Genomic DNA, 11,330 nt, shown 5'->3' with positions numbered 1-11,330 from the left:
CATCTCCACTCTTCCTTTCTTCAAACGCCTAACTGGATTCTTTTTCGTTGGTCATATTACCATCATCATCCTTGTTGGTTGTTCAATTGATTCTTTTCATGGGCTCCTTTTGTGGCGCCTATGACGAGTCACCAACGTCCAACCTTCATCATCATCAGGTTGATCATCTTCAACTTTGTCGTTCTCCAGTAATTCTTCATCTTTACTTTCTTTAGAACCACATAATTCATCCGGACTGAATGAGCCAAAGGTGATAGAGACTTGGTTTGTGCTTGCTTTCTCATCTTCAAGCACGATCTTCTTTTCGCGAGCCAAGTCCATGACTTTGTCTTTGAAGACAAAGCACTTCTCCAGAGGGTGGCTCACAAGTCGATGGTATTTGCAGTAATTTGGGTTATTTGTTTTCCCAGCTTCATTTGGTCGCTTCATCTCCGGAAGCTCAATGAGATTTAACTCGAGGAGTTCTTCGAAAATGGCTGGCACATCAGAATCCAGAAATGGGTACTCTTTCTCTTGCATTTCTTTTAGAGTCAACTTTCCACTTGGCTTATCTTGAAAAGAAGTGGATTTCATACTCTGCTTCTTGCTCACCTTCATCGTGAACTTCATAGGTGGCGTGTTGACATTCATAGCTTCTTTGCTTTCAGACTTGGGTACGAACTTGCCCCACTTCCTGACTTCTTGCTTGTCGTTCCCTTTGCGAGGTTCATAGATGGGCAGCCTTTCATTTCCAGCAGAGGCCATGCTCAATTCCATGTCATGGGCACGAGTTGCAAGTTCTTCAAATGTGCTAGGCTTGATACCTTGCAAGATGTAGATGTGACGACCCAGCCGGTCATCTTAAGAATTAATGCCCCGATCACCTATTAATTGATTTCCCAGAGTTTAGTTCTGCTATTTTTATTTGCCGGGATGTTCGGTTTTGAGTTTCAGAGATTTTTGGGACACTTAGTCCCAGAATGAGAGCTTAAGTGTTAGAAAGTTTACCGTAGTCGTAATAGTGTGAAGACGGCTTCGGAATAGAAATTCGATGGTTCTGTTAGCTCCGTTGGGTGATTTCGGGCTTAGGGGCGTGATCGGATTGTGTTTTGGAGGTCCGTAGCTAATTTAGGCTTGAAATGCCGAAAGTCGAATTTTTAAAATTTCCGGTCCGATAGTGAGATTTTTATCTAAGGGTCGGAATGGAATTCCAAAAGTTGGAGTAGCTCCATAGTGTTGAATGTGACGTGCTTGCAAAATTTCAGGTCATTCGGACGAGAATTGATAGACTTTTTGATCGAAAGCATAATTCAAGAGTTCTTGGAGTTCTTAGGCTTGAATCCTATGTTAAATTGGTGATTTGATGTTGTTGTGAGCGTTCTGAGGTTTTGAACAAGTTTGAACGATGTCATGGGATGTGTTGGTACAATTGGTTTGAATTCCCGGGGACTCGGGTGAGTTCCGGGTAGGTTCCGGGATGTTTTAGGCCGAAAACCATAGCTGTTGCAGGTCCAGAAGAGTTGCAGGCCTCGGAACCCACCAGTGCGGACCGCACAAAATCCAGTGCATCCGCGGTGGGGGCTGTGCGGACCGCACAAAATCCCGTGCGGACCGCGGTGGGAGCTTTGCGGCCGCACAAAATCCAGTGCGTCCGCGGTGAGGAAAATTTCACTGGTCTTACTTCAGAAGCTCATATCTTTTGATTTACAAAGAAATTTTGAGATGATACAAAAACAAAAGTTGTAGCCCTTCGTGTCTAGTTTCCAGAAAGGTAAAGATATAACAATTTGGACATCTGTAGCGAAAGTTATGGCCAAAATACTAAAGCCTGTCACTGCAGTCAAAACTTGTGCGGCCGCAGTCGTTTTGTGCGGACCGCACTGGTTTTGTGTGGACCGCGGTCGTTTTTGTGCGGTCCGCAGAGGTGGAAATCCGGGGGGTGCTCTATAAATACGAGGTTTTGGGTTTTATTTGATATTTTGACCTAGAGAGCTCGGATTTTGGCGATTTTTTGAAGATTTTTCAAGAAATTCATCGGGGTAAGTGATTCTAACTCGGATTTGGCTAGAGTACACGAATCTATCATTGAATTCATCATTTAATTCGTGATTTGGGATGGAATTTGGGAAGAAAATTTGTGAAATCTTTCAAAAATGTAAAATGATGATTTGAAGGACCAAATGGTATCGGAATTGGATAATTTTGGTATGGTTAGACTCGTGAGGGTATGAGGATTCTGAAAATGTAAATTTTACCCGATTCTGAGATGTGGACCCTAGGGGCATTTTGGTCATTTTACCTAATTTCGTGTATTAGCTTAGAATTTAATTGTAGAATCAGTTACTTGAAGTGTTATTTACATTGTGAAATTGAATTGAATAGATTTGGGCCATTTGGAGTCGAATACTCGTGGCAAGAACGTGGTATTGGGTTGATTATTGAGCCGGTTCGAGGTAAGTGGCTTGTCTAACCTTGCGTGGGGGACTCTCCCCTTAGGATTGGTATTGTGGTAATTGAAATGCCTTGTACGTGAGGTGACGAGCGTGTACTTGTGCTAATTGTTGAAAATCCTATTTTTTTTCATTAAAATAGCCTTAAATTGTATTTTCCTTTCTTGTTTACACTACTTGGAATTTAAGCATGCTGTTAGTCTAGGGAAGTATGTTTAATTGACTTAATTGATTTACTTGCTCAAAATGCCTTATTTTGATTATGTGCAACATGCTAGGCTAGCAATACCTGCTTTACCTTGATATGGGATTTGAATTTAATTGTGTATTCTTCGTGTTGTTGCCGTGTGTTTACTTTGGGACTACGGGACGGTATCCCGGGTGTGACGACCCAAAGGGTCATCACCGGACTTCTTCCTATTTCCGTGCTTCCGAGGCCTTGAAAACCTCGCTTTTAGTTGCCTCGATTTGCGTGCGCAGTCCGGGCGCGAAGTCGGAAAGCTTTTATGTTGAAATATGTGAACTTTGTGAAAAATTTGAAGAATTTTGATATTAATATTGCTAAAGTTGACATTGGTCAACATTTTTGGTAAACGGACCCAGACCCGTGATTTGGCGGTCCCGGAGGGTCCGTAGAAAAATATGAGACTCGAGCATATGCCCGGAGTCGAATTTCGAGGTCGAGAGCCCGAGCTTGGTGCTGTATTGATGCAGGATGGCAGAGTCATTGCTTATGCTTCGAGGCAGTTGAAGATCCACGAGAAGAATTATCCGGTTCATGATCTCGAGTTGGCAGCCATTGTTCATGCTTTGAAGATTTGGAGGCATTACCTATATGGTGTGACGTGTGAGGTGAACACGGATCACAAGAGTCTGCAATACTTGTTCAAGCAGAAGGAGTTGAACTTGAGGCAGAGGAGGTGGTTGGAGCTATTGAAGGATTATGATGTTACTATTTTGTACCACCCGGGGAGAGCCAATGTGGTGGTCGATGCATTGAGTAGGAAGTCCGCCAGCATGGGTAGTCTTGCTTATGTTCCGGTCAGCCAGAGACCGCTTGCTTTGGATATTCAGGCCCTGGCCAATCGATTTGTGAGGTTGGACATTTCTGAGCCTAGCAGAGTGTTAGCTTGTACGGTCGCTCGTTCTTCATTATTGGAGCGTATCCGTGATTGGGAGTTTGATGATCCCCATTTGTGTGTCATGAGAGACACGATACAGCGGGGAGGTGCCACGAAGGTGACCTTAGATGATGATGGTGTTTTGAGGTTGCAGGGGCGAGTTTGTGTGCCCAATGTCGATGGGATTCGAGAGTTGATCGTAGCGGAGGCCCATAGTTCTCGGTATTCTATTCACCCGGGCGCCGCGAAGATGTATCAGGACTTGCGACAGCTTTATTGGTGGCGCAGGATGAAGAAAGATATTGTTGCATATGTGGCTCGATGTTTGAACTGTCAGCAGGTAGTATGAGCATCAGAGGCCTAGTGGTTTGTTTCAGAGGATTGAGCTTCCCAAGTGGAAGTGGGAGAGGATTACCATGGACTTCGTTACTAGACTTCCTATGACTTGGAAGAAGCTTGATGCTATTTGGGTCATTGTTGATAGGCTGACCAAGTCAGCGCATTTTATTCCTGTTGCAGCCACTTATTCATCTGAGAGGTTAGCTGAGATCTACATCCGAGATATTGTTCGCCTTCATGGGGTGCCGGTATCTATTATTTCGGATCGGGGTATGCAGTTTACCTCGCGCTTCTGGAGAGCAGTTCAGCAAGAGTTGGGCACCCAGGTTCAGTTGAGCACAGCGTTCCATCCTCAGACGGACGGCCAGTCCGAGAGGACTATTCAGATATTGGAGGATATTCTCCGAGCTTGTGTCATTGATTTTGGAGGCTCGTGGGACCAGTTTTTGCCTTTAGCAGAGTTCACCTACAACAACAGCTACCAGTCCAGCATTCAGATGGCTCCATATGAGGCGTTGTATGGTAGGAGATGTCGGTCTCCAGTCGGATGGTTTGAGCCGGGGGAGGCTCGGTTATTGGGTATAGATTTAGTTCAGGAGGCCTTGGATAAGGTCAAGATCATTCAGGACAGGCTTCGTTCGGCTCAGTCGCGTTAAAAGAGTTATGCGGATCGTAAGGTTCGAGATGTAGCTTTCATGGTTGGTGAGCGGGTCTTGCTCCGAGTGTCGCCTATGAAGAGCGTGATGAGATTTGGGAAGAAGGGCAAGCTTAGCCCTAGGTTCATTGGCCCATTTGAGATTCTCGATCGTGTGGGAGAGGTGGCTTACAGACTTGCCTTGCCGCCCAGCTTGTCAGCCGTGCATCCAGTGTTTCATGTGTCCATGCTTCGGAGGTATCACGGCAATCCAGCCCACGTGTTAGATTTCAGCACTGTCCAGTTGAACAAGGATCTGTCTTACGAGGAGGAGCCGGTAGCTATTCTGGACCGGCAGGTTCGACAATTGAGGTCGAAGAGTTTTCCATCAGTGCGTGTCCAGTGGAGAGGTCAGCCTCCCGAGGCATCGACCTGGGAGTCCGAGTCTGATATGCGGAGCCGTTATCCTCACCTATTTCCCGACTCAGGTACTTCTTTCTTTCTTTTGTCCGTTCGAGGACGAACGGTTGATTTAGAGGTGGAGAATGTGACGACCCAAAGGGTCATCACCTGATTTCTCTCTTTTCCGGGCTTCCGAGGCCTTGAAAACCTCATTTTTGCTTGCCTCGATTTGCGTGCGCAGTCCGAGCGCGTAGCCGGAAAGCTTATATGTTAAATTCTGTGAAAATTTTCAAAATGTGGCTTTAAAATGATTAAAGCTAACTTTGGTCAACTTTTTTGGTAAACGGACCCGGACCCATAATTTGACGGTCCCGGAGGGTCCGTAGAAAAATATGAGACTCGGGTATATGCCCGGAGTCGAATTTCGAGGTCGAGAGCCCAAGAAATGAATTTTTCTGTGAAATTGTTTTTCTGAAATTATTAAGGAAAATGGAAATGAAAATTGATTAAAAGACTATGGTATTGGGCTCGTATTTTCGTTTCGACGCCCGGTACAAGTCTTAAATATGAGTTAAGCGCTTTCTGTAAAGTTTGGTCGAAATCGGACGTCATTTGACGTGTTTCGGACCTAAATATCTAAAATTTGAAGTTATGAACTTGAAATGAAAAATGATGATTTAGAGGTTTGATTCATTGATTTTGATGTTATTTTGGCGATTTGATCGCTCGACTAAGTTCGTAGGATGTTATTGAGTTAGTGTGTGTGTTTGGTTGGGAGCCCCGAGGGCTCGGGAGTGATTCGGAGGTAGTTCGGGGTAGTTTTACACTTAGAAAACACATCAGATTTTTCATGTTGTTGCAGACCAGATTTTGTTCTTCGCGAACGCAGCCCCCCACCCCCCTTCTCGTTCGCATAGCTCTGACATTTCTCCTTCCGCGTTCGCGTCCCTCCACCGCGTTCGCATAGCTTTATAACCCTCTTCNTGCAGGCCAGGTTTGTTCTCCGCGTTCGCGGTCGCCCTTACGCGATCACGATGCTGGCCGGGTCCCCTTCTTCGCGTTCGGGAACCTATTCCCGCGTTCGCGTAGCTTTAGTTCCACCTTCTTCGCGTTCGCGGACTAATTCACGCGTTCGCGTAGTTAATTTCCCTGGACCCCCCCCCCCCCCAGTCTTTCTCTTCACGTTCGCAGCCTCCTCATCGCGAACGCGATGGTCTGTTGAATTAACCCTTTGCGAACGCGGCTCCTTTCCAGCGAACGCGAAGGGCATTTTTTGCCCAGTTAATTTTAAAAGCTCAAAACATACCCATTACGGGATTTTTCCCATTTCTTCATAAAACTTGTCTTCTCCAAGCTCTAGGGGCGATTTTTGAAGCTCTTCTTCACCAATTCCTTGGGTAAGTAATTTCCCACCTAATTCCTTCACTCTTCTTCATTAATTACTGAATTCCTAGACCTAAATTATGAAATCAAAGTAGAAATTAAGGGTTTTGGGTAGAGCTAGGGTTTTGGGGATTTTGGGTGATTCAACCTCAATTTGGGGTCGAATCTTCAAATAAATTGTATATTTGAACTCGTAGGGTTATGGTGATTGGGTTTTGGTCCGAGCCTCGTGTTTGGACCATGTGGGACCGGTGTCGAATTTTGGTGTTTTTGGAAGAATGATGGAAATTTCATTTCTAGGCTATGAGATTATGTTTTTGAGCCCTTATTGATATTATTGAACTAATTATGACTAGATACCATTGTTTCGGAATCGGATTGTAGAGGAAAGGCGGTATTTGAGGGTTGATTGCTATTCTTTGGACCGAGGTAAGTGTTTGTTCTAACTTTGGCTTGAGGGAATAGGATTAGGATGTTATTTGCTACTTGCTAAATGTGGAGTATGGTGTATAGGCATGGTGACGGTTGTCTATGCACCGGAGTCTAGCATGACCGTGAGTCTTAATTGCTTGTAATTCGAATGATGTGACACAATTTCCCTGTTTACTCGATAAATTTCATATAATGTGAACGGTTGAGGAAGAATTGTGATTGGTATATTTTGGAGCGTTGGCTCGAACAAGAATGTGATAGTGGAGAAAGAAGTGATTTAAAAGAGGATGTGTTGTGATTATTCCCTTGCCGGGACGTGTAGACTATTATTATGTACTCTCCCTAGCCGGGATATTTGGGCTGTTAGCTGTACCCTTGCCGGGTTAAAGTGTTATGTTGTCGAATTTCCCTAATGGGGCCTTCTTTACAAAGTCAGATATTTTGAACTATAGTATGGGATCGTGTGGCACGCCGTCCATTTATATACTATAATATGGGATCGTGTGGCACGCCGTCCACTTATATATTATGAAATGGGATCGTGTGGCACGCGGACCACTATATATGTTATGAAATGGGATCGTGTGGCGCGCCGACCACTTATGTATTATAATATGGGATCGTGTGGCACGCCGTCCACTATATATATCATGGAAACCTGCTGTTATTTCTAATAATTCGTCTTCATTTGCTATCCCCGAGCATGCCCCCTTCCCAGCTTTACTTGATATCTTCTGTTATTATTTCCGTCGCTCTTGTATATGTATATATATCTGTACAGGTTGTTTTTGGTAGGTCCTGTCTAGCCTCGTCACTACTTCGTCGAGGTTAGGCCAGGCACTTACCAGCACATGGGGTCGGTTGTGCTGATGCTACACTCTGTGCATTTTTGTGCACAGATCAGGGAGCAGCTTTTGGACCGCAGCAGTAGGATTTCCGGGAGCTATCTTTAGTCCAAGGACTCACGAGGTAGCCTAGCGGGCGTTCGCAGGCCGAAGTCCCTTCTATGTTTTAGTTTGTTTACCTTGTATCGAACAAACACTATGTATTTCCTTTCAGACTTGTTTTTAGCATTCTATAGTAGTCCGTGAGCTAGTGACACCAGACTCTGGGTAGAACTATGTTTCAAACTTCCGCATTTTTGGTTTTCAGTTGTATTAATCTAAAATCTTCCGCTTATTTATTGTTCTCGTTTATTGTATTGTTTGAATGAAATCAGTAAAAATGTTTTAAATGTTTGGCTTGCCTAGCTCCGATAGTAGGCGCCATCACGACTCCCGATGGTGGAAAATCCGGGTAGTAACACCGGGAGATCCCCCTTGTTTGTTTATTTGGGACTACGGATGTGGTATTCCGGGAGATCCCCCTGTATGTTTACTTTGGAACTACGGATTATATTCCGGGAGATCCCCCGCACATATATTGATTTGGCCTATATAGTATATAATGAGGATACCAAGAGATCCTCGGGATACCAAGAGATCCCTAGTATATAATGAGGATACCAAGAGATCCTCGGGATACCAAGAGATCCCTAGTATATAATGAGGATACCAAGAGATCCTCGGGATACCAAGAGATCCCTAGAATAAAATGAGGATACCAAGAGATCCTCGGGATACCAAGAGATCCCTAGTATATAATGAGGATACCAAGAGATCCCTAGTATATAATGAGGATACCAAGAGATCATCGGGATACTAAGAGATCCCTAGAATATAATGAGGATACCAAGAGATCCTCGCGATACCAAGAGTTCCCTAGTATATAATGAGGATACCAAGAGATCCTCGGGATACCAAGAGATCCCTGGTACAGATTGAGGATACCAAGAGATCCTCGGGATACTGAGAGATCCCCGGTTATTATCTTTGTGATCGTTTTAGCCTCTGTTTCGGTTATTGCATTCCTTACTTTCTCGTATTAAATTCTTATTGTTAGCTTGCAACTGAATTGCTTATCTTATCCTGTCATACCTTATATCTTATTTTATCTCAGTAGGGCCCTGACCTTCCTCATCACTACTCAACCGAGGTTAGGCTTGGCACTTACTGAGTACCGCTGTGGTGTACTCATGCCCTTTCTACGCATGTTTTTCATGTGCAGATCCAGGTACTTCTATCCAGTCGTATCACCCCTGAGGTGAGGCAACTGCTCTAGTGACTTCGAGGTATATCTGCCGCGTCCGTAGACCGAGGAGTCTCTTTCTATTCCTGCATTAGTATTTAGCCCTTCTGTATTTTCTATTCTTGTCAGACATTCCGGAGTTAGAGCTATGTAGTATTTCTTAGCTTGTAATTCATGGGTTTTCGGGTTTTGGGAAGTGTTGTTAGTTCGAGAAGTTGTATTGTATATGCCAGGTGGCATTTTAAATACTGTTTTATTCTGTTAGTTTGGGTTCTAATTATTTCTTCTGCAAGTTTTGTTTATTTTCCGCATTGTTAGGCTTACCTAGTCGTAGAGACTAGGTGCTATCATGACAGTTCACGGAGGGCGAATTGGGGTCGTGACAGTAGAGCAATCCCCAATGCATGCCTTGGATGCACATCTCTATGCCTGAAGCTTCACTAAGCCTATCTTTCCAGTTGAGGCTTGCATTCCTCCAATGATCGATAAAGTCGATAACTGGTTCACCCTTTCATTGACGGGTATTTGTAAGTTCTATCATACTCACAGTACGTCTCGTGCTATAAAAGCGATTGAGGAACTCTTGCTCTAGTTGATCCCAGCTATCAATAGATCCAGCCTCGAGGTCTGTGTACCAGTCAAAAGCATTTCCTTTTAGCGAGCGGACAAACTGCTTGACGAGGTAATCTCCATAAGTCCCAGCATTGTTGCACGTCTCCACGAAGTGCGGCACATGTTGCTTTGGGTTACCTTTACCATCAAACTGTTGAAACTTTGGAGGTTGATAACCATCAGGCATCTTCAACATATCGACCCTTGCAGTGTACGGTTTTGCATATGTAAGGGAGGACTTGGCAGAGACTTCATACTTGTTCTTAATGGTTCCTTCAATGAACTCCTTCAGTTGATCGATTGGAATCATCCCTTCAGATGAGACAGGGATAGCCTTAGCAGATGCTACTTGTCTTTGGGGAGACTCACTCTCTGGAACTTCTGGGGGCTTGCCAGGTGCGTGGGTAGATTCTTCTTCCATCAAGATTCCCACCCTGTCTGTTAGCTTGTCAATTCTAGCATCTTGATTTTGCATGCATTTGGTCAAGCCAGCGATTGCTTCCGTCAAGTTTGCCAACTGCTCATCCACAAATGAGGTGTTTGTCACCATGGCTTGCATGATTGTTGTGGATGATGGAGAGTAGCATGGATTTTCACACAGATTGATCCTTGATTGGTTCACGCTATAAGGTGTAAGTGGGGAGGATCCATCACTTGAAGCATCATCATCTTCCTTCATAACAGAGCGCTTGGATCCGGAGAGGTCAAGCAGAGCAAGAGTTTTCTTGATCTTTTCAGCAACATCGCTTCCTCCTTCGGGTGCGTTTGTGGAAGATCTTGCTCCTTTTTGAGGATGAAGATCTGAAAACAGGGGTTGATGCGGATGACACTTGGAGTGCTTGTTGTCCTAAAGAGCTCGCTTTTCTCCTCGTAACTGGTCCGAAGCTTCCAAAGGTAACATCGAGGATGCTTTCTACATCAGCATAGAACCTGGAGTTAGCAGCCTTGGTGGAAGTTGAACCGGAGTTGATTTTCTTTGAAGCCATTTCAATGTTCTTGGACTTTGGTGATTGAAAAGTTGAGATGAGAGGTAGAGATTGTTCCATTGGGCGTGTCAGAATTTGTAGACAATAAATTTGCGTCGAGAAAATAAAATCAAGACCGAAAATACCGCATCAATCGTAGTATTTTATTTCGAATATTTGAGTGTTACAATCTCTGTGGATCCTCTTCTTTCCAATTATAAATAAATTCAAGGGTCTTTGAGCTTGAGCTTGATCTTGAATCTATGTTTGTTGCCACGAACGATGATCTTGAATTCAACAGGCACGAACTTTGATTTGAACTCGCACTCTTTGAACCTTGATTTGTTCTTCGTTCTTGAGCTTGAACTTGATTTGTTCTTCGTTCTTGAGCTTGAACTTGATTTGTTGAACTTGAACTTGATTGCTTGAAGCTTGAAACTTATGGAGGAATTTGCGGTGTTTGATCCACGAGCTTTCTCTTGCTTCTTGTTATAACTTCTGGTTTTTTTTTTCTGGGTTATGAAGACCCCTATTTATAGTTGTGGGAGGGAGGAGTCATGATAAGAGCAAACTCTTTCCGAACAATCAAATTGAAGTGTGACATGGCCGCATTTGATTGGCCAGAACATGTCACTTGCACACGTGGCTCGATTTCTTTGGCCTTTCAGTGTGACTGGGCATGCCTTGTCATTTTGACACGTGGCATGGTCCTATTGGCTCTTCCGCTTGACTTGGCGCGCCATGCCATTTGACACGTGGCACCAAACTGGCCTCTAGGAAGATGACAACTTGGGCTTAATGAAATGGGCTCATCACTTTAGCTCAATTAAATGGGCTAGCCCAATGGATTAACTTATTTGTTTAATCCATATATATTAGACTTATA

The sequence above is a fragment of the Nicotiana attenuata genome, unplaced genomic scaffold (assembly GCF_001879085.1).
Source record: "Nicotiana attenuata strain UT unplaced genomic scaffold, NIATTr2, whole genome shotgun sequence".
Lineage (NCBI taxonomy): Eukaryota > Viridiplantae > Streptophyta > Magnoliopsida > Solanales > Solanaceae > Nicotiana > Nicotiana attenuata.
Note: the sequence above shows the minus strand (reverse complement) of the source record.